The sequence below is a fragment of the Pleurodeles waltl genome, chromosome 3_1, assembly GCF_031143425.1.
Source record: "Pleurodeles waltl isolate 20211129_DDA chromosome 3_1, aPleWal1.hap1.20221129, whole genome shotgun sequence".
Taxonomy (NCBI): domain Eukaryota; kingdom Metazoa; phylum Chordata; class Amphibia; order Caudata; family Salamandridae; genus Pleurodeles; species Pleurodeles waltl.
The window spans coordinates 53,448,966-53,473,853 of record NC_090440.1 but is presented as its reverse complement, the minus strand read 5'-3'; the positions used below and the strand labels follow the sequence as shown (position 1 = coordinate 53,473,853).

Below are 24,888 nucleotides of genomic sequence, written 5' to 3'. Positions count from 1 at the left end.
GACATTCTAGTTGAGCCATCTCTCATCTAGACTCATTCCAACTGAGCAATCACCGAACCAGGAAAGGAAACCGGTTCCAGGATGTTGCTGGAACTCCCACTCGTGACATTCATCTCACACTTGATAATTTACACTCAGAGATGCAAGTGTAAAAAAACACAAAAAGTATTTACTAAATTTTTATATAACGCAATAACTATACACCAAAAAAAAATATGATCCCAGATGGTGTCCCTGTGGGACCCCACCACCAGGCCTAAGGGGTCATGGTATTCCTACCTTGCACCCTTGTACTTTTTTGTGCTCTTTTTGGTGCTCAAACTGAGTCCTGAGTCCCAGCATGCCTGCTACCACTTCCTGGTTGAAGTGGTGCCAGCTAATCAGATCTGTTAGATCCATGGACCCTGCACATCTCTAAACATACATAAAGCTTTTTAGTTTCCTAGCTACTCGACAGATTTACACCATATGAAAAAACAGCTCTTTCTGGACCACGATCTAGCTTTCTACCAAATTTGGTGTAATTCGGTTCAGCGGTTTGGGCGGTAATTATGTCTGAAATCCCGAATGAATTATACATAGGGGAACAGCATTTGGGGACCCCCCCTCTTTCTTCACGCCCCCACTTGACGAATCACCTTAAAACCTTTCAGACTGCAGCGCAATTGGCAAGTACACTAGTTCTGAAAATTTTGTGAAGATTCATCAAAACCGCCACAGATATTGGCAAAGTAAAAAACGCTTTTCCTATGGAATGCGAAAGCGATGTCCGGGGCTGAGATGGGGATCATCCAGGTTTCCGTGAAAAAGGTGAGATGGAGTCGAGCTGGTCCCAGATCGCCACTGTGTGTTTGATGAGGGAGCAGGTGTTGAGTAGGATGCAGCTGAGATGGCAGGGGGCGTGTGGTTGGTGGCTCTGGTGTGTGGAGGCAGGGGAACGTGCAGTTGCGGCAGGTGAGTGGGACTTGTGTGTCCTTAGGTGATGTGAGGTGGCAGCCGGTGGATCATCCTGTGTTGTTGGTGTTGTAGCAGTGAAAGGTGCAGGGACCAGGGTCCGTGGCTCTGGGGATGGTCCAGGCGTGGATTGGCACGGATGGGCTTGCATTTGGCTTGCCAGTGGGAGCACACTGCGTGGCTGCCATTAAGAAACGTAGGAAGATGGGAGAGGCTGGTCAGCTGGGAGGTGGGAAGCGGCACTTAAAGAGGGCGGGGCCGCAAGGATGGACAGCAACAAGTGTCAGGGACGGGAGAGAAATGAGAGAAAAACTGCAGAATAAGAATGGAAATATGGAAAGGAAAATGCCAAAAAGGCTAGAGAATAGAACAAGAAATACAGAGATACAGATGTTGAGGGTGTGGAGGGTGCTGGTGTTGTAGCAGTGAAAGCTGCGGGGATAGGGTCCGTGGAGCTGGGGACTTTCTAGGCACGGATGGGCGCAGACAGGCTTGCCTCTGGCATGCCGGCAGGAGCCACCTGTGTGGCTCCACTGCAGCTGCCATTAATAAATGTAGGAAGGTTAGAGGGGCTGGTCAGCTGGGAGGCGGGAAGCTGCTCTTATAGGGGCCAGGGACGGAGCATCAGCAAGGGCAGGAAGGGGAGAGGAATTAAAGAAAAACAACAGAATAAGAATGGAAATATGGAACGGCTAGAAAATAGAACAAGAGATACAGAGACACAGAGACCGACTCACCACTGAACCACCAGAGATGAGGCACAGGTGGGAGCCTGTGGGTGGAGGAGGGCCTTGAACACGAGACCTGGAGCGCAGAGCAGCACAGAGGAGCAGCAGCTAGCAGGTGGAGCTGCGTGGAGGGGAGCAACTGACACTGACCAACATTCAGAGAAGTGCAAATAACTATATTTTATCATACAAATTACTCTTTACCTGGTACACAATGAAAAAACATTGCAAGGTGTAGCTCAGTTACTGTTGCTGAGTACCTCAAGTTCTTGAAAAACCCACAACCCTATTTATCCTCACAACCAGAAGGGCCTAGCAGATGTAATGGTTTATAGTTTTTGTAAATCTGTCATCGTGATGAGGAGTTACAAATGAAAACATTCTTCACAAATGCCAGTTTTTTCGTACTAATTTTCAATATTTGTTTATTTCAACATTGCTTTTTGGGGAAAGCTTGAAGGATCTACACAAATGACCCCTTGCTGAATTCTAAATTGCAACTAGTTTTCAGAAATGTATAGCTCTCCGAGATCCACCACTGATTTCAGCACTAGGTCCCAGTAATATGCCAAAACTGTGTTAAAAAGTTGGTTTTCTGAATCAGGTCTGTCTGTTCCTGAAAGCTGCGAAGATGGTGATTTTAGCACCCCAAACCACTAGTTAATGCCATTTGCATTAAACAAAATAGACACTTTTTTGGCAGCACTTTTTCCCATTTTTCCCCCAATAAACAACATGTAGCAATGTTTTGCCTAATTTCAGGGGAATCCACAAACCCTTTGAATCCCCAGAACGTTGGAAAAAAAAGAAAGACATTTGGCCTGGATAGCTTACCTGGACACAATTTATGGAGGCCTAAGCGAGAACAACCCCAAAGAAGGCTTAGTACGGGGAGGTGGGGATGAGGCCTCGAAGTGAAGGTGTTAAAGGCTATTTCCTGTGCTCCTAATCCAGGAGTGGCTCACGTGGCTGGGGCGGGGAGGGGGTGCTATGGAGGAAGGACAGATATTATTAGTTCACTAAAGTTAGACAATAATGGCCGGTTGCACTTAACGAGTTGGGATGCTGATCCTATTGAACCTAATTTAGAATGTGTATTTTTACTTTCTTAGAAAAGACTTAATGGCCTGTGATAGGACCAGCAGTGTGTAATTGAGACCTTTGAATAGCACGGTTGTTTTTCTCACTTTGGCTACCACAGCTGAGTGGCTGGGAGTGATGATAAACAGCATGGCTCTGATTAAAGAGCATCTTTTTGCCAGTTCCTGATATTCGAATGGTTTCAGATTTTGAGGCTAGACCCATGTGCAGCAGCGGCACTCACGCTACTGCATCTCACATGGTTTGAAAGTTAAAAGTTAGCTGTTAACGAGGCTATTGAGTGAATGATGTCACAGTAGTTCTCAAACCCCTAGCTGACGTAATCAAGCGTACCAATAGCTATTGTTTATGATGGTTAAAGATGCAGAAATGGGCAAAGAGAATTCTTATTTTCTCCAAACTGAACACCCCTATAAGTGATGAATTATTAGGAAATACAGCCTGTATCTGGAGGTGTCATTCTTCTACTGGAGAAAGTAACAAAATGGATACAACTTTCCTCAGGTCTGGTTCAGCAACTTAAATCCACATGTAGGGTGTATTGCAGTACTTAGGCCCAGATTTATGTTAAATTGGCGCAACACGGTGCTGCGCCAAAAATAGCAGCACCACGCTGAGCCATTTCTGAAATGCAGGGTTGCACCGTATTTAGAGGAATACAAGGCACCCTTGCGTTTCCCCAGGCGCTGGCACTGAAATAAGCTGCCTAGCGCCAATGCAGGCATCCTTGCACTATAGTGCAAGGGTGTCTGCGTTGAGGGTATAGATTGTTTATGTGCAGGAAGAGACACCTTCCTGCACATAAACAATGTATAATGGCAATTTGACATTTCTATGTGTGCTGCAAAATGCAGCACACATAGAAGTACCAAAGCGTCTTCTTGGCATGATTGCACGTAAACAATCCTCCATGGCATTTTGCTTCTTGTATGTGGGGCAGCATCAAAAGCAATGGGGGTGGCAGTTGAATGCCTAATGCAGCACCCATTGCACGCCCCTCTGACACAAACAAATGTGTCGGAGGGGCCCATATTTACAAGGATGGGTAACACCACAAAGAAGTGGCATTACTCTTCCTTGTAAATATGGAGCAGTACTTACCGCCACCGGAGCGTACCAAAAAGTGACACTATGGTGGCGCTAGGGGCTCTTAAAGAAGCACCTAATTTGTAAAAATGTAAGTGCGGAGGCTCAAGGTATTTCTCAGGATGCCACAGCAGAGTGTACAACCCACTGCCTCTGCCAGCACTGCCAAATGTCAGTACCAATATCCGTACCAAATCAGAACATTATTCCTACGAGTCTAAAATTTGGACTACTCCAGACCATCGATAACTGTCAGAGTGGCGTGGGCATGCTATCATTAATTAGTAATGTATATTTAAATGTGAAATACTCTGCCAATGTGCTAACCTCAACAAAAAAAAACACATCGCTATCATGTGTTTGATGTCATAAGTGCCACTGTCGAGAATTAGGTGCTGGAAGACCGGTTTAAAATAAGCCAGGGTATGTTGCCCGCTACCAATACATTCCTTAGATTCATTGGTTCAGTTCAAATGAATTAGAGCACAAAAAGCCTGTAGGGAGGATTTTTTTTAAATGTCATTTAGTGTGACTATATAGAGCTGGCCTGGTAGTAGAAAGTGTTTAAGTGTTTCCAAACAAAGGTACATTTGTACAGCGCCCTACTCTAACCCCCAATGGTAAAATTATGTGTTGCATCTAAAGGTACATTTTCTCTTCAGTGTCTTGGCTAATCTTTAGACAAAGTTGACCATCCATATGCTAGTTTTTTTTTTTAATCTGTGGGAATAATATGTGGAATGTTCTTAGGGTTCTGGGTGTTTATATGAACATTAGAATTATCACACATACTCAACCATCCCTTCCTTGAGAGGTACACGAGCCTTCACATGCTCACCACACCAACGTCAGCCCACACTCCTTCTACATGACCAGGACTGTGGAGACAGGAAGCCTGCATCATGCTTCAAAGATCTTCAGAGAGCTTTCAGATGAACTTAAAAAAGTTAACTTCAGATGGGTCCTGAACTGAATCCAAAATAAAACAGAAGGTAGGACCAAAAAGGATCCTACAGAGAGCAGTCTTTTCCTGATGTATGGTTATTCAGAAAAACACACCCGACCAATATCAATGACCTTATTTGCAAGCAGCAAAATGACGAAGTGCACATGCTTGCGTGTGGGCCACACTCTCTAGTGCAGCCTCAACTGAATTATTAAAAAAGGTACTGGATTGAGTTAAGCATATAATACGCAGTTGCACACAGTGATCCGAATGCTATATTTTTGTAGGTTGATATTAATGACCTCAGTAAAGTGTTATACTATGAGGAAAAAGAATCTAAATAAATTAGATACTGCACTTTTCTCTGTAAAGAAAATCTAATGTGAACCACAGATAAAACACTACATATGTTTGTAAATATTTCTTGTGTTTGTACAGTAGCACACACATAGCTAAAACGGAATGAGGTACACTAGAGGGCGCTAATGGGACCTGGGAATTATTGGACTTATTTGGAGGAGAACTGGCAAATCCACTAATAAGTGTTTGGCACCTGATGACTTCCAGTCCACAATCAATCCTATACCCAAATTATTTGTGGTGCATCTGACACTTGGACTTCATTCTCATTCCAGTTGATTGCTTAACCAGAGGTTTATTGATGTTCAGAACATTGGAGTGTTGAGAGCTTCTATTGGAGACAGTGGAGTGCTCCGGGTTTCTAATGGCTGGTTAAAGTCCGGAGCCTCAACATTCCAATGTTCTGTGTTCACAACAACAGCAGTGAACAAAGGCGAAAGGGAGTCCAAGGGGTCTCCGGGAGGCCTTTATTTTGTTTATTAGAACTTTCTACCCTCTTGTGGCGAAATGTTCTAATAGCCTTACAGTCCTTCGTAGATGGGCTTAATTAGCCATTAAAGTCCTGCTCCCTTGTTAAACGCCGGATTGGGCCTTTAATGGCCAGTTTAGCCTGCTACGGCGGGTTCTAAGGTTATATTAGATTAAGTAGAATACCACTGCTTGATGTGTATTAAAAACTATAAAAAAAGTGTATTAAAAACCAAATGATTTCCTCATAACCTGCCACTACATGCTGTGGTTAAAAATACTTTTGAATAAACAACATGAGGCACAATTTGTGACAAGAACATATGAGGATAAAAACAGCAAAAACTGTCTTAAATAACCAAATGGTTTATATGTAGAGAACCTTCAACCTCTAAAAACAAAATCTCTATATCAAGTGATTTAGGGCCTAATGTATATGATAGCAGAGAGGCAACGCTGTCATAATGGTGATGGTGTTCCCTCTCTGCCAACATAGTTGTTCGCCAGCCCAACTTAAATGCGAGCAGACCGCAGGTTCATTCATGGTGGAGTCTACTCCTTCTCTGCTGTGACTAAACCCCTACGATGGCCAAGGGGAGGAAGGACCTTTGGAGGCAGACCTGTAGTTCTTCCCTCCTGATTTAGATATGCTAGATTACAGGTCATTCTTTACTATCACCGCCAGAAAAATCCTGGTGGTAAGAGGCACTGAAGCATGCTAAATGCTCCCCTTGGGAGAGGACTCCAAAGACAAGAGGAGCATTTTTTTTTTTTTTCTGAAACAAAGTCCCACTTCAGGATTTTCTTTTTGAAACGATTTAGCACTATTTCTCACTGCAAAATGCATCCTCACTCCCATTTTGTACGTGGGGGAGATTTTGCGCTAAGAAAATAGCGATATATGTAGAATTACTCTTTTTCCATAATTCCACAGAATCCTGCATACCTTTCTGGTAAGTACCCTTGTTTTGGGGTTACATTTCCACTCCTTCTTGCTGGTTGCCCTGTAAAGATTAGCATTGTTGTGTTTTCTCAAGACATTTCTCCACAGTTGCTCCTCAGTGCCAAAATCAACCCTTTTAAAGACTAACATCTGTCTCTCTATTAAATAAAAGGAGCAGATTTTCCTCCACTGATTCATCAATGGAGGGATATCTACAGGAATTATGGGTAGATTTACTGTCACTCAAACTCTAAATCAGGATCTTTTTATAGGAAAAGAGAGAAAATGATTCAGTAGCGTGGGAGGGAGAGCTCTATGTTTTCTGTTTGGAATGTGCCCCGGTCATAACTGCCTTGCATGACTATACTGTAAGGGCATCAGCATTGCATTTATCAAAATGATGACTAATGCTGAGTGTTGGAAAATGGGTTATTGGTAGGGCAGGTAGGTACCTACACCTAGCAACAAGCCACTAACCTCCACATAGGTACAGTTAGGTCTCAGTAAATTAATCCCAGCTCAACCCTTGGTAGCTTGGCAACGAGCGTCAAGGCTTAACTTAGGAGACAAAGTGTAAAGCATTCAAATATCACAAAACAGTAATTAAATAAAACACATGAAACAGTTTAAAAAATCCAAAACCAATTTATAAAAATAGCTTATATTTTTATCTTTAAATGACACAAAAACGATTAAAATCGGTTCAGGGGAACCGGAGATATGAATTTTTAAAGTATTATTATTTTCTAGCGCTTAGAAACAAAAAGCGCCAATCGGGTCATCTGGTTGCACCAGGACCGGGGCAAAATCAAACTTTCAGGCCGACAGCGATGGAGCCCTGCTCGGCTACAAGTCGCGGGAGGCCTCGGTTATAAAGTTACCTTCTGACTTAGTCTCTTTTTTGATGTTTTTCTTCCCCGGGACGAACCTGCCAGTTGGATCCGACCTCCTGGAGCCCTTGTCCGGATACGCGAAGTCGGTTTCCTCGGTGGTGATTTTTACCTTCGGACTTAGTCGTTTTTTCGAGATGAAAATCCTTCGACCGGGGTAAACCTGGATCTTGATCCGACGTCCGTGGAGCCCTTCTCGGATACGATGGCTGGAAGGTCCCGGTCAACTTTTTACGTTCGGACTTAGTCTCTTTTTTGGATGTTTTTCTTTACCGGGACGAACCACGAAGTCAGGCCGGGTCACGGTTGAGGCAAGCCGGCTAGAATTTCCGCGTCGGGTCGGTCACTTTATGGAGCTTTTTTTAAAAAATTCTCCAATCTTTTCTAAACTTCTGGGGCTTCACCCAGATGTTCTTTCAAGGTTCTTTTGGGGTCCACAGCTCACCCCAAGGGTCCAGAAGTTCTGTGATGGTCCTTGGGAAGTGCGGACTTCAACTCCCAGAATGCACCTGGCGCAAACTCCTTTTTGGCCACTGGACAGTGGTCAGCTGGTCACTTTTTCAGGAGTTGGTGCAGGGGACTCTGGATAGCAATTTTTCACCTGTAGCAAACAGGGAGTCCCTCCTTGAACCAGTTGAAGCCAGGCAAAGTCCTTCTTGTGGTGAAGCCCAAGTGTGCAGCTGGTGCAGTCCTTCTGAGTGCAGGGTCCAGGTGCAGGCCAGGGGTCCAGCAGGGCAGTCCTTCTTCTCCTTGTAGTTCCTTCTTCTTGAAATTTGGTGGGGATCTGAGGTGTGGGTGCAGGTCTGCCACTTTTATCCTTGCTCCTGGGTGAAAAGCAGGGGGGTCCTGGTTCTCCAATCAGGGACAGGGTCGTCCCCCTGTGATGACCACTTCCTGGGAAGTGTGGCAAAAATCCATCCCAGAAGGCAACAGTCTCTAAAAATCCAAAATGGATGAATCTGATTTTTGGAGGATAGATCTGGCTGAGCCCACCCACTGGTGTGGCTAAAAATCATAAACACACCCCTCTCCTGCCCTCTCCTAATCTAATTAAGGGGGCACCTAATTGTCTGGGGTTGCAGGATGTGGGGGTGTTGCTGGGTGCTGCAAATGTCCTTCTCTGCCTTTGAAGACCAGTTTGGCAGCCCTCCCCCTTCCTGCCTCACCATCTGCTGAGGGGAGATTCTCTCCCCCAAGCACATTCCTTTGTGTGAAGCCTGGCCACTTCACACCTAATCAAGGCAGCCTGGCAGAAGCTGCTGCAGGCTGGCCAATCAGAGCACAGCAGCAAAAACAATGCAGAGCTGAAATTGGCAACTTTTTAGGTAAAGTCTAAACTTTTTACCTGGACAAGTTATATTAAATCCCACAACTGGAAGTTGTGGGATTTATTACAACAATCAATTTGATACCAAATTCTTGGTATGTAACATTTAAGGAGACTTTAAAATTTAAAATAAAGTCTGCCCATTCTAGCCTATGAAGGCCATTTACTTCAATGAGGGAAAAACGAATTTGGCTGTTTTTACCTCACCAGGGCTTATAAATCTATTTTTATAAAGTCCCTGCTTATAGTTACATGGCACCCAGCCCTAGGGGCACATAGGGCACACCTTAGGGGTGACTTATATGTAAAAATAAGGTAGTTTAAGACTTTGGAAGTACCTTTAATTCCAAAGTCGAATTTGCATATAACTATAATTTAAAAGCAGCCAGCAAGGCAGGCTTGCTTTTAAAATGACACTGGGCACCTCAGCAGTGCACCTAGGTGTGCACCACCTATGCTGTGGTCCCTAAACCTACATGCCCTACCATATACTAGGGACTTATAGGTAGGTTAACTTAGCCAATTATAATTAGCCTAATTTGCATATCCATTTTACACAGAGCACTGGCCCTGGGACTGGTAAGCAGTACCCAGGGCACAGCCAAAAGTCAGTAACCACCAGTACCTATCCAGAAAGAGTGGGGGTGATCAGGCAAAAAAAAAGGACTTTCCTACACTGAGGCTGGCGGACAAAAATCTAGGGCCTGCATCACAACAGCATATATCAGTAGAAGTAGTACTACAGGAGTTCTCTTTTACATACTCCTCCATACTTGTGTGAATCGGCTTTCAAACGCCAACCTCACTATTACCAAAAGCATCAAGAGGTCCCTCATGTGTGAAGTAATTGTATATAAATATTCACTGACTATTATCTTTTTACTGCCTTTTTAGGTCTTTATGGGTCATTTCACAAAGGCTCGTAAGAGTATGCGAAAGACTACAACAAGAGTGTTTACTTTACGTTCTCCAAAATGCTTTTTGAGTTGGGAACGTAGAGACCTGTGCCTCCAGGCATGTCTGCTACCCCTGTTCACACCTACTGGTAGCATTTAGGGGCATATTTAAGAGCCCCTAGCACCATTACAGTGCCAAATTAGTGTCATTTTTGTGACACTAATGTGACGTTAGAAGGCCAAAAACACTGCAACATATTTACAATGTGACGCAATGCATGCATTGCGCCACTTTGTAACTCTTTGCGGTACATTATGCCTGCACTAGGCATAATGTATGCAAAGAGGGTGTTCTAAGAGATTTCCTTGTGCCATGTGTTTCTGCACTTTTAATGCCTGCTCAGAGCAGGCATTAAAAGGAGGTTTCCATTAGTTACAATGGGCCTCTGGGTGCTTTGCAGGATTAGAGTCAGAATGTTGTACGCTAATCCTGCAAAGTGCAAGACTAGTGTCAAAAATTCTGACATTAGTCCCCTAACTACCGCCATGGTGCGCTGTATTTTCAATATGGTGTCGTAGGGGGGGCGCTAAGGGGAGCAAGAATAGTGGCGCTGCACTGTGTGCACCACCATTTCTTTTAAATGTGCTCCATAGTGTCCTCAAATGATTTATTTTGTTGGTACAGCAAGATTTATACTCATGGTCCAAAAACTCCCGTGGTCTGCACGCCCTCCACCATTATACCTCAAAATAAAAACAAATAAATACTTAATAGTCTTCTTTACATCAGTCCCAAGGGTGGGTGCAGACTTTTCCTATTATTTACTTTTTAGAGGTGAGCGCAGTTTCTGTTGCTTACAGGGGTCATGGAGTCACCACACAGCCCCAGGTTCGGCTGCCACATTCCCACTGTGGCAACAGAGCTCTCGAAAAAGAACATTTGTACTGGGACATTTTGCTATTCATAATCGGTTATAGAAAAAAAGCCTTTCTGGCTGCATTTTTTCCACCAGTATCTAGATATTGCACAGTTCAGTTCAATTACAATGTCAGATGAAGGTGATAATGATAAATCCTTAAAATGTATTTCTGACCTGCCCAATGGCTGTATGATGGAACAAAACATATCTTTACCATGCATGCCTTCACCACTCAGTCCTTACCAGGCATATACCAATACCACCCACGTCTTCACCACCCATCATTACCAGAAACTTACAGCGAGATACATTATAAGTACCATTATCACGCAAACCCTTACCATGCATACTGCTATCACGCAAATCATTACCTCACATTTTTTAGATACTGGAAAAGAATATTTAATATGGAAAAAATGAAAAATATATTAAAATTACATATTAAAATGCTGCACACATATTTATGTTTGCAATGACTTAAGTATTCCACCATATTGCATAATAGTAAACTATTTGGTCTTAAAGTAATTTAACATGGGGCTTTTTTGTTGCATGTCACATCCCCACACAACATACTACATGAATTTACTGAATTTACTCACACAAAACCATAGAAATTCAGCAGTTTTAGTTATGGTTATCTCAATTCACTATAACTCGTAATCTAACTTGCTCCCCCGACATGTTCAGTTTTCTCATTAATAGTTTTATTGCACATGTTGGGGTGATATTATCAATGATGTCATAAAAGATGTCATGATTGATGTGATATGTGGTGTAATGAACAGTGCATGGTGAGGGAGCAACTTATAGTTACTTGAGATAACCATACCATAACTGCTGAATTTCTGTGTTTTTGTGCACGTAAGTTCAGAACTTAACTATAATGTCCCTGTAACCTTTCTTTTTTTCAGTGAATTTCTATTTTTTTCTCTGTAAATTAATTTTCATTATTATACGTTAATCTAACCACAACCACTCACAGCATTTGTCCATGAGCTGTGGGGATTGGCCACAGGGCCAGTCCTGGGACCAGGCCCTGCGGTCAACCCTTTTAACCCTTTGCCACATTCAGCCTTTGGCTGTTTGCAGTGGGGGTTGGTTGCAGGACCTGGTCTGTGGCCAAGCCCTGCAGCCAACCCACCTGTAACCACCCAACCCCTCGCCCTGCATGGCCTTTGGACTTGTGCGGGGGTGTTGGCTACAGGGCCTGGCCTGCAGACGACACCCTATAACCACACCAACCCCAAGCTACACACGGGCAAAGGGGTTTTGAGATTAAAGGGGGCAACATTATATATATATACATATTTAGGGGGGCCGCATGGGACCCCACAGGCCCCAGGACGACCACCTCCCCAGGCTACCTAACAAACATTTTTGGAGAGTAAAGCAAATGCCCCTTAGGTCCCAGGGACCACCCCCTAGCCGGGACCATATAAAAAAAATATATGGTGGGCTGCACAGACCTCCCCCAGGCACCAAGGACCACCACCTCCCCAGGTCTACATAATGGAAAAACTTAGGGGGACTGTGCAGACCCCTCTCTAAGGACCACCCTTTCCCCATGACAACATTTAAAAAATATATGGCACAGTGACCCTCCTGGGCCATGCGAACCCGAACCCCCAGGGCCACATTATAAAGTAACTTCGGGGGTGCATAGCCCCCCCCCCCAGGTCCTGAGGACAGCCACCTCCCTTAGACAACATTAAAAAAATATATGGGGGATGGCACGGACCCCCTGGGACCTGGGGACCACCACCTCCCCGGGGCTACTTAATAAAAAAAACTTAGGTGGGCCGCGCCGGCATCCCAGGGGACCACCACCTCCCCAGGACATTTTAAAAATATATGGGGGGATGCATTACAACAAAACACCCATGGGTCCCAGGGGCTACCACCTCCCCGGGACATTAAAAACATATATGCAGGGCAGCACAGACATCCCAGGGCCTCACCACCTCCATGGGCTACGTAATAAAAAATGTAGGGGGCCGCTCAGAGCCCCCTAGGACCAAGGGACCACACCTCCCTGAGACAACATAAGAAAGTATATGGAGGGGCTGTACAGACCCCCCAGGCCCTGAGACCACCACCTCCCTGGGGCTACATTTTAAAACAATATGGGGGGCCACACAGACCCCCCCCTGGTCCCGGGCACCACCACCTCCCCAGGGCTATCTTTAAAATATTTATGGGGGGCAACAAGAACTCTCCCAGGCCTCAGGGACCACCACCTGCCCAGGGCAAAATACTTTTGTTTAAAAAGGGAGGGGGGCACATGGCCACCCTTTCTTAGGCCAATTTTGGTCACAGGGACCCCATCCCCCGGTTCCCAGCCCCATGTTACTGTGCGCCACAGGTCCCCAGTATAAAGTTAAAGGGACCAATAGGGAGCCTCAAGGCCCCAACTGTCCCACCAAAAACGTGGCAAGGTCGTTGCAGAGGTCTTGGGAGGAGTGGTTGTCTGTGGTCTTCATGCTGGGTTTGGTGAATTCTTTGATCACAGTGAAGAGTTCTCTGCTATTGTGTGCGTTGGCATTGATGCATTCCTGTATGGCCGTTTTCGTTGTGGTTCTGATGAGGTGGGTGTTTGGGGGGATGGTGGTTTTGAAGGCTGCATGGTCAACCGGGGACTTGCTGCTCCTTCATCTTCTCTCAAGCCGTCTGCAGTGCGCTTGGACTCTTGGAGGGCAGGAGAGAACCAGCTGACTTTCATGGAGGATTGTTTGTTGGAGGGTTTCTTGAGGGGAGCCAGTGTGTTGGCGCAGTCTGAGAGCCATCAGTGGAGATTGCCTACTGATGCGTTCGCATCCGTGGTGGCCGGCGATGGTGTTTGGCAGAGGGCATTGGCGAGATGGTCTTTGGAGACATTGTTACAGCTTCGTCATGGGTAGCTGTGGGCGTGGTGGGTTTGTTGAAGGCAAAGTGGATGCAGTGGTGGTCGGTCAAATGTAATTTGGAGGTGTGAATGACCGAGATGGTGTTGCTAGTGGAGAAGACTGGGTTGAGTGTGTGTCCTACTGAGTGGGTTTGGGATGTAACCAGTTGCTTGAGTCCCAAGGTTGCAAGGTTCTCCAGTAGGGATGATGTGTTGTGGTCATTGAGGTTAAACAGGTGGAAATTGAGGTTGCCAAGGAGAATGTAGTCCAGTAGGGTGAGAGCTTGGAGTACGATGAAATCGGCAATGTATTTGCTGAAGAGGGGACAGGGTCTGGGTTGGTCTGTAAATGAGGGTGCCACAGACGGTGTAGTCCAGGTTGGTCTGGATTTGAAAGTGTAGGTGCTCTATGTCAGGTGAGTGGTCGATGGAGCTAGTTGTAAGGCTGAGAGTGCTTTTGTGAACATTAGTGATTCCTCCTCCCGTTCGGTTGATGCTGTCTTTGTGGATGATTTTGTAGCTGTCGGGAATGGCAGTGGCCGTGTCTGGGGCTGACGTGGGGGTCATCCAGGTTTCCGTGAAGAAGGCAATGTCTGGGGAGATAAAGTCGAGCAGGTCCAAGATCTCCACCACATGTTTGATGAGGGAGCAGGTGTTGAGTAGGATGCAGCTGAGATGGCAGGGTCCAGTATTAGTGGGGCGTGTGCTTGGTGGGTCCGGTGTGCGGAGGCAGGGGAAGGCGCAGTTGCGACAGGTCTCTGGGGCTTGTGTGTCCTTCGCTGATGTGAGGTGGCAGGCAGTGGATCGTACGGTATTGAGAGTGTGGACGGTGCTGCCATTGTAGCAGTGAAAGGTGCAGGGACTAGGGTCCATGGTGCTGGGGACGGTCCAGGCACGGATGGGTGCGGATGGGCTTGCATTTGGAGTGCCAGCGGAGCCCACTGTGTGGCTGCACAGCGGCTGCCATTATGAAACGTAGGAAGTTAGGAGAGGTTGGTCAGCTAGGAAGTGGGAATCGGTGCTGAGAGGGGGCAGGCCGCAAGCAGCAGCAGCAGCAGCAGCAGCAAGTGGCAGGGAGGGGAGAGGAATGAGAGAAAAACTGCAGAATGAGAATGGAAGTATGGAAAGGAAAATGCCAAAAAGGCTAGAGAATAGAACAAGAAATACAGAGATACAGAGCACAGCTTAAGGCAGAGACACACTTGCCACTGGACCACCAGGGATGAGGCACAGGTGGGAGCCTACAGCTGGGGGAGAGCCTCGAACATGAGACCTAGAGCACAGAGCAGCACAGAGAGGAAGCTGCTAGCAGGTGGAGCTACATGGTGGGAAGCAACTGACACTGACCAACATTAAGAGATTTGTAAATAACAATATTTTATCACATGAATTACACTTTACCTAGTACACAAGGAAAAACCATTGCAGGTGTAGCTCAATTATTGTCTCTGGGTACCTCAAGTTCTTGAAAAACCCACACCCCTATGTATCATCACAACCAGAAGGGCCTAGCAGATGTAATGGTATATAGTTTTTGTAACTCTGTCATCATGATGAGAAGTTACAAATGCCAGTTTTTTCCTACTCATTTTCAATATTTGTTTATTTCAACATTGTTCTTTTGGGGGAAACCTTGAAGGATTTACACAAATGACCCCTTGCTGAATTCAAAATGTGATCTAGGTTTCAGAAATGTATAGCTGTCCAGGATCCACCATGGATTTCACACCCATTTCCACCACAAACTGGAAAAAGGTTGAAAGCACAAAAAATAGAAAGAAAGGGCTATATCCCGGTAAAATGCCGAAACTGTGTTAAAAAAGTTGGTTTTCTGAATCAGGTCTGTCTGTTCCTGAAAGCTGCAAAGATGGTGATTTTAGCACCACAAACCCTTTGTTGAAGCCATTTGCATTAAACAAAATAGACACTTTCTTTTGCAGTACTTTTTCCCATTTTTTCCCAAAAAAACAATATGTAGCAATGTTTTGCCTAATTTCAGGGGAATACAGAAACTGTGGCTACCTTTGAAATCCTCAGGGTGTTGAAAAAAAAGACAGAAATTTGGCCTGAATAGCTTATGTGGACAAAATTTTAAGAAGGCCTAAGCGCGAACAACCCCAAATAGCCAAAGAAGGCTAAGTACGGGGAGGGGAGGGCAAGGCCTAGCAGTGAAATTGTTAAAAGCTATTTCCCTGTGTTCCTAGACTCCTTTCACCACTCAATGTCGCTGCCAGAAGGTGGCCCACATGATTCTATCTAGCACAGAAACTAAGATAGCTCACTTGGTTCATGATATGATATGTCCTTGATATATAACCAGAAATATAACACAGGCTTCGATTCCAAATGTTTGTGAGCATCAAGTATTAGGGGAAGGTGGCTTTCTATTTCTGGCAACTTTATAAAGTGCCTCGATGCTCCAGAGGAAGTTCTGTGTGCTGTGGATGAAGGACAGACATCATTAATTCACTAAAGTTAGACAGTAATGGCCAGTTGCACTTAACAAGTTGGGATGCTGATTCTATTGAAGCTAATTTAGAATGTGTATTGTTACTTTCCTAGAAAAGACTTAACAGCCTGTGATAGGACCAGAAGTGTGTAATTGAGACCTTTAAATAGCACAGTTGTTTTTCTCACTTTGGCTACCACCGCTGAGTGGCTGGGAGTGATGATAAACAGCATGGCTCTGATTAAAGACTATCGTTTTGCCAGTTCCTGTTAATCGAATGGATTCAGGTTTTGAGGCTAGGCCCATGTGCAGCAGCGTCAGTCTTCTCGCGCTACTGCAACTCACATGGGGGGATATTTATACTTTTTGATGCAAAACTGCAAAACGCAGTTTTGCATCAAAAGGTTTAGCACCGGCTTGCTCCATTCATGAGCGCCAGCCAGGTGTCATATTTATGGAATGGTGCAAGCCGGTGCAAAGTGTGGGCTAGCATAAAAAAAACTTACTTTAGCTGGGTGGGGGTGGCAGTATGGGAGAAGGGGGGTTTGCACCACAAAATGACGTTAGGATGGTTAGAGGCAAAAAAAATGCCCCAACCAGCCTAGCGTCATTTTCTGATGCAAAACCATCCATACCACATGACTCCTGTCTGAGAAAAGACATGAGTCCTGCCTACCACCCCAATGGTCAGCACAGGGGACCAGTGTCCCCTGGGCATGGCCATGTCACCCTGTGCCATGCAGGGGGCCCCAAGTTGGGCCCCCAATGGCACTTTAATAAAAACAAAATACTTACCTCTACTTACCCTACTTACCTGGGATGGGGTCCCCCATCCTCTGGTGCCCCTCTGGTGTGGGTGGTGGTGTTCCTGGGGCTTGAGGTGGGCACCTGTGGACCGATTCCATGGTGTTTGACAATGGGAATGGGTCCACACGTCCCTTAATGCCTGGTCTGACCCAGGTGTTGAATAATGGTTCAGAGCAAACTTTGCAGCATTATTAAGCCCCTCCTCCTACCCGTGCATCATTTTAGCATGGGGGGATAACTATGGGGCTATGGGGTTAGCACCATGTGTTAGATGGGAACACCGACCTTGCATCTCATTGTGCCATGCAGAGGGCCCTAAGTTGGGCCCCGATGGCATTTTAATTAAAATAAAAAAAATGTACCTATACTTACCCTACTTACCTGGGATGGCGGTCCCCCATCCTCTGGTGACCCTCTGGTGTGGGTTGGATTGTTCCTGGGGCTTGAGGAGTGAACCTGTGGACCCATTCCATGGTGTTTAACCAAGGAAAAGGGTCCACAGATCCCTTAGCGCCTGGTCTGACCTAGGCGTTAAATAATGGTGCAAAGCAAGCTTAGCACCATTATTTAGCACTTCCACCCACCCGTGCCTCATTTTAGCATGGGGGGATAAATATGGGGCTATAGGGTTAGCCCCATTTTTTAGAAGGGGCCGCCCACCTTGCATCTCATTGACTCATGGTAGGTTCATGCATCTAAAAAATGTTGCAAACTTGGCACAAATGGATTATAAATATGCTCCATTGTTTGAAAGTTAAAAGTTAGCTGTCTTATTACAGACAATACAAAACCCATTTTAAAGAGACTATCCAGTGAATGATGACACAGTAGGTCTCAAAACCCTAGCTGACGTCATCCATCAAACCAAGAGCTATTGTTGATGATGGTTAAATATGCAGGAATGGGCAAAGAGAATTCTGATTTCTCCACACTGCACACTCCTATAAGTGATTAATTATTAGGAAATACAGCCTGTATCTGGAGGAGTCATTCTTCTACTAGAGAAAGAAACAAAATGGATTCAACTTTCCTCAGGTCTGGTTCATCAAATTCAATCCACATGTAGGGTGTATTGCAGTACTTAATTTGTAAGAATATAATTGTAGGGGCTCTAGGTATTTCTCCGGATGCCACAGCAGGGTGCACAACCTAGTGCCTCTGCCAGCACTGCCAAATGTCAGTACCAACATAAGTACCAAATCAGAACATTATTCCTACGAGTCTAACAATTTGGACCACTCCAGACCATTAATAACTGTCAGAATGGCGTGAGCATGCTATCATTAATTTGTAATGTATATTTAACTGTTAAACACTGATGTGCTAACCTGAAAAATAGACAAACATTGCTATCATGTGTTTGACATTAAAAGTGCCACTGTTGGGATTCAAGTGCTGGAACAGTGGTTTAAATTAAGCCTGGGTACCTTGCCCCCTCCAAATGCATTCCTTAGATTCACTGGTTCAGTTCAAATGAATTAGGGCACAAAAAGTCCGTACGTTTTTTTTTTTTAATTTCATTTAGTGTGAGAATATAGAGCTTGCCTAGTGGAAGAAAGTGTTTAAGTGTTTCCAAACAAAGGTGCATTTTGTAACCCCTTTATATCAGTGCCCTACTCTTACCCCCAAACGTAAAAAAAAGTAAATTTTCTCTTCAGTCTCTTGGCTAATCTTTTGACAAAGGTGACCATCTGATGGCAGTTTTTTTTTAATGTTCATACGGTTCTGGGTGTTATATGAAAATTAGAATTATCACACATACTCAACCATCCTTTCCTTGAGAGGTCCAGGAGCGCTCACATGCTCACCACACCAATGACACCAACTCTTTCTATATGGCCAGGTCTTTGGAGAAAGGAAGCTTTTATCATGTTTCACAGATCTTCAGAGATCTTTTAGATGAAGATAAAAAAGCTAACTTCAGCTCGGTCCAGATCTGGATCCAAAATAAAACAGAAGGCAGGACCAAAAAGTCTCATACAGAGAGCGGTCTTGGCCTGATGCATACTTATTATTCTGAAAAAAACACCCAACCAATGTGGATGACCTTATTTGGAGCCAGCAAAATGACAAAGTGCGCATGCTTGTGTGTGGTCCACACTCTCTAGTGCAGCCTCATCTGAATTATTATAAAAGGTACAGGGTGGAGTTAAGCATGTAATACACAGTTGTACACACTGACCTGAATGCTATATTTTTGTAGGTTGATGGTAATGACCTCAGTAAAGTGTTATACAACGAGGAAAAAAAGAATCTAAATATATGAGATACTGCACTTTTCGCTGTAAAGAAAATCTATTGTGAATCACAGATAAAAAAAACACATATGTTTGTAAATGTTTCTTGTGTTTGTACAGTAGCACACATGTAGCTAAGATTTAATTAAGTACACTAGAGGGCATGAATGGGACCTGGGATTATTGGATTTATTTGGAGGAGAACTGGCAACTCCACTAATAAGGGACCTGATAACTTCCAGTCCACAATCAATCCTATACCCAAATTATTTGTGGTGCATCTGACACTTGGACTTCATTCTTATTCCAGGTGATTGCTTAACCAGACGTTTATTGATGTTAAGAACATTGGAAGGTTGGGAGCTGTATTGGAGACTGTGGATTGCTCTGAGTTTCTAACGACTTGTAAAAGTCTGGCGCCTCAAAATTCCAGTGTTCTTTGTTAACAACAACAGCTGTGAAGAAAGGCCTCAGGGAGCCAATCCCCTTAGGTCGGGCTCCACAAGGCCTTTGTTTTATTTATTAGACCTGTCTGCCCTCTAGTTATGAGATGTTCGAATAGACTTCTAGTCCTTCGTAGCTGGGCTATATCGGCCATTAAAGTCCTGCTCCCTTGTTAGACGCTGGAGTGGGCCTTTAATGGCCAGTATAGCCTGCTACAGCGGGCTCTAAGGCTATATTAGATTAAGGAGAAGACCACTTCTTGATGTGTATTAAAAACGATTAGAAAAGTGTATTAAAAACAAATGATTTCTTCATAACCTGCCACTACATGCTGTGGTTAAAAATACTTTTGAATAAACGAGGCACAATTTGTGACAAGAACAAATTAAGATAAAAACAGCAAAACCTGTCTTAAATAACCAAATGGTTTATATGTAGAGAACCTTCAACCTGTAATAAAAAAAATATCTATATAAGGTGATTTAGGACCTAATTTATATGTCAGCAGAGAGGCAACTCCGTCACAATGGTGATGGTGTTCCCTCCCTGCCAACACAGTTGTTCGCCAGCCCAACTTAAATGCGGGCAGAGTGCAGGTTTATTCATGGCGGAGGCTATACCTTCTCTGCTGTGATTAAACCCCTCTGATGGCCAAGGGGAGAAAGGACCTTTGGAGGCAAACCTGCAATTCTACCCCCCAGATTTAGATACACTGAGTTAGAGGTCAGACTTTAGTATCACTGCCAGGAAAACCCTGGTGGTAAGAGACCCTGAAAAATGGTAAATGCTCCCCTTAGGAAAGGGTTCCAATGAGGAGCATTTTATTTGTTATTTTCAGAAACACTGTCCCACTTCAGGATGTTCTATTTGAAATGATTTAGCACTATTTCTTACTTCCATTTTACATGTGTGTGTGGGGGGGGGTTACGCTAAGAAAGTAGTGATATGTGTAAAATTACTCCTTTTCCGTAATTCCACAAAGTTTTGCATACCTTTCTGGTAAGTACCGTTGTTTTGGAGTTAAATTTCCACTCCTTCATGCTGGTTGCCCTGTAAAGATAAGCATTGTTTGTGTTTTCTCAAGACATTTCTCCACAGTTGGTCTTCAGTGCCAAAATCAACCCTTTCAAAGACTAACCTCTGCCTCTCTATCGAATAAAAGTAGCAGATTTTCCTCCACTGACTCGTCAGTGGAGGGACATCTACAGGAATTATGGGTAGATTTGCTGCCACTCAAACTCTAAATCAGGCTCTTTTTATAGGAAAAGAGAGCAAATGATTCAGTAGTGTGGGAGGAGCTTGAGGGTGAGCTCTATGTTTTCTGTTTGAAATGTGCCCCGGTCATAACTTCCTTGCTTGACTATGCTGTAAGGGCATCAGCACTGAATTTATCAAAAAGATGACTAATACTGAGGCTGACATAAAAATCTAGGGGCTGAATCACAACAGCATATATCAGTAGAAGTAGTACTACAGGAGTAATCCTTTAAATACTCCTCCATACTTGTGTGAATTGGCTCTGAAACGCCAACCTCACTATTACCAAAAGCATCAAGAGGTCCCTCATGTGTGAGGTAATTGTATAAATATTCACTGAATATTATCTTTTTATTGCCATTTTAGATATTTGGCGGCCATTTCACAAAGGCTTGTAAGAGTATGCGAAAGAGTACACAAGAGTGTCTATTTTACGTTCTCCAAAATGCTTTTGTGAGTAGGGAACGCAGAGATCTACCTCCAGACAGATGTCTGCTACCCCTGTTCACCCTTACTGGTAGCATTTAGGGGCATATTTAAGAGCCCCTAGCACTATTCTAGCACCACATTAGCGTAATTTTTATGACACTAATGTGACGTTAGAAGGCCAAAAATGTGGCGCATATTTACAAAGTGGCGCAATGCATTTATTGCGCCACTTTGAAACCCTTTGCGCTACATTATGCCTGTGCCAGGCATAATGTATGCAAAGAGGGTGTTCTAAAAGATTTCCTTGTGCCATGTTTTTCAGCACTTTTAACGCCTGCTCAGAGCAGGCATTAAAAGAAGGCTTCCATTGGTTACAATGGGCCTCTGGGTGCTTTGCAGGATTAGCGTCAGAATTTTTTACACTAATCCTGCAAAGTGCCAGACTAGCGTCAAAAATTCCTGATGCTAGTCCCCTAACTACCGCCATGGTGCGCTGTATTTTAAATACGGCGCACACATGGTGGCGTTAGGGGGGGCGCTAAGGGAGCAGGAAAAGTGGCGCTGCACTGTGTGCAGTGCCATTTTTCTTAAATATGTCCCATGGTGTCCTCAAATTATTTATTTTGTTGGCACAGCATGATTTATATTGATGGTCCACAAAGTCCCATAACCTGCATGCCCTCCACAATTATACCTCAAAATAAAAACAAATAATTAGTTAATAATCTTGTTTAGATCACTCACCAGGGTGGGTGCAGACTTTTCCCATTATTTACTTTTTAGAGGTGAGTGCAGTTTCTGTTGCTTACAGGGGTCATGGAGTCACCACACAGCCCCAGGCTTGGCTGCCAAATTCCCACTGTGGCACCAGAGCTCTTGAAAAAATACATTTGTATTGGGACATTTTGCTATTCATAATCAGTTCGCCAATAGGAAAAAAAGCCTTTCTGGCTGCAGTTTTTCCACCATTATCAAGCTACTGCACAGTTCAGTTCAATTACAAAGTCAGATGAAGGTGATAATGATACATCTCTAAAATGTATGTCTTACCTGCCCAATGGTTGTATGACGGAACAAAACACATCTTTACTATGCATGCCTTTATCACTCAGTCTTTACCAGGCATATACCACTACCACACACACGTCTTTACCACACGTCATTACCAGAAACTAACAGAGAGATACATTATAAGTACTATTACCATGCAAACCCTTACCATGTATACTGCTATCATGCAAATCATTACCACACATTTTTTAGCTACTGGAAAAGAATATTTAATATAGAAAAAATGAAAAATATATTAAAATTACATATTAAAATGCTGCACACATATGTATGTTTGGAATAACTTAAGTATTCCACCATATTGCATAATAGTAAAATATTTGTTATTAAAGTCATTTAACATTGGACTGTTTTGTTGTGTGTCACATCCCCACACAACACACTACATTAATTTACTGAATTTACTCACACAAAACCATAGAAATTTAGCAGTTTTAGTTATGGTTATCTCAAGTAACTATAGCTCGTACCCCCGACATGCACAGTTTTCTGATCAGTATGTTTACTGCACATGTTGGGGTGATATTATCAATGATGTCATAAAAGATGTCATGATTGATGTGATATGTGGTGTAAGGAACAGTGCATGGTGAGGGCGCGACTTATAGTTACTTGAGGTAACCATACCATAACTGCTGAATTTATGTGTTTTTGAGCAAGTAAATTCAGAACTTAACTATAATGTCCCTGTAACATTTCTTTTTTTCAGTGAATTTCATTTTTTTTTTTACCATAAAGTAATTTTCATTACTATACATTAATCCAACCACAACCACTCACAGTATTTGTCCATGAGCAGTGGGGATTGGCTGCAGGGCCAGTCATGGGGCCAGGCCCTGCGGCCAACCCTTCAAACCACACCAACCCTGTGTTACACACAGCCTTTGGCTGTTTGAAGCGGGGGTTGGCTGCAGGACCTGATCTGTGGCCAAGCCCTGCCGCTAACCCCCTGTAACCACCCAAGCCCTCACAGTGCATGGCATGGCCACGGGCGGGGGTTGGCTGCAGGGCTTGGCCTGCTGACAACACCCTGTAACCACACCAACCCCGAGCCACACACGGGCAAAGGAGTTTCGAGCTTAAAGGGGGCAACATTAGATATATATCTATTTAGGGGGGCCACATGGGCCCCCATAGGCCTCAGGACGACCAACTCCCCGGGCTACCTAATACATTTTTTTGGGGAGCAACACAAATGGACCTTAGGACCCAGGGACCACCACCTCCCCGGGTCTACATAATTAAAAAACATAGGGGGACCACGCAGACCCCCTCTAAGGACCACCACTTCCCCATGACAACATTTAAAAAATATATGGCACAGTGAACCCTGGGCCATGTGAACCCCACCCCCAGGGCCACATTATAAAGTAACTTAGGGGGTGCACAGTCCCCCCCCCAGGTACCAGGGACAGCCAGCTCCCTTAAACAACATTAAAAAATATACCACCACCTCCCCGGGGCTACTTAATAAAAAAAACTTAGGTGGGCCGCGCTGGCATCCCGGGGGACCACCACCTCCCCAGGACATTTTAAAAATATATCGAGGGATGCATGGACCCCACAGGCCCCGGGGATGACCACCCCCCAGGAGCTAAAATATAAAAACACTTAGGGGGGGGCAAACAGACCCCCATGGGTCACAGGTACCACCACCTCCCCAGGACATTAAAAAAATATATGCAGAGCATCACAGGCCCCCCCGGGCCTCACCACCTCCCTGGGACTAAGTGATAAAAAAATGTAGGGGGCTGCTCATACTCCTTAGGACCCAGGGACTACCACCTCACCGGGACAACATCAAAAAAGTATATGGGGGGCCACAGAGACCCCCTTTGCCCCGGGCACCACCACCTCCCCAGGACTATATTTAAAATATTTATGGGGGGGCCAAAAGAACCTTCCCAGGCCTCAAAGACCACCACCTCCCCAGGACCAAATACTTTTTTTTAAAAAGGGAGGGGGGACTCATGCCCCCCTTTCTTAGTCCAACTTCGGTCACATGGACTCCATTCCCCGCTTCCCAGTCACATGTTACTGGGTACCAAGGGTCCCCAGTGTAAAGTTAAGAGGACCACAGGGGGAGCCTCAAGGCCCCAACTGCCCCACCAGCTCCTGCAGGAGTCGGCATTGCACCCACATGCAGGAAACTGCTACAAATAGTAGCTTCTTGCATGCAGGAGCAATGTTTTCATCTCTTTCCCTGCCCACGTTAGTGAGCATGGAAAGACATGAAAACTCCACTTTCAGCAAGTGGGGGCATGTTTAAAGCTCCCTCTTGTTGAAGTGGAGTGTTTGCTTTTTGCTTCGTGGAAGCTGTCAGCTCCCCAGGGTGGGCACCTTGGAAGGTAGCAGGAGCTGGACCTGTGTGGTGTCTGTCCCCAGGGCTATGTCTCCAAGATGGGGGCCATGTGCCCCCCTCCATTTTTCTATCTTGCCTGGAGCAGGTAGTGGTCTTTGGGGACGGAAATATATACGGGCCCCCTCTGTCATTCATTTTATAGTCCAGAGGAGTTGGTGGTTCCCAGGACCTGTGAGGGGTCCGTGTGTCCCCCTTTTAATTTTTTATATATGTTGCCCTCAGGAAGGTGGTGGTTCACGAAATTATTCAATATCTAGCCCCGAGAGGAGGGTCCCGGAGTGCAGGAGGCCACCAGCATATTTTTTAATGATGGCCCTAGGGGGGATGGT

General features: G+C 44.7%; 1 pseudogene; it reads right to left on the bottom strand.

The window, feature by feature from the left end:
* The window catches only part of LOC138283299 (homeobox protein Nkx-2.5-like), a 28,698-nt pseudogene that overhangs the window by 1,078 nt on the left and 2,732 nt on the right, over window positions 1-24,888 (bottom strand).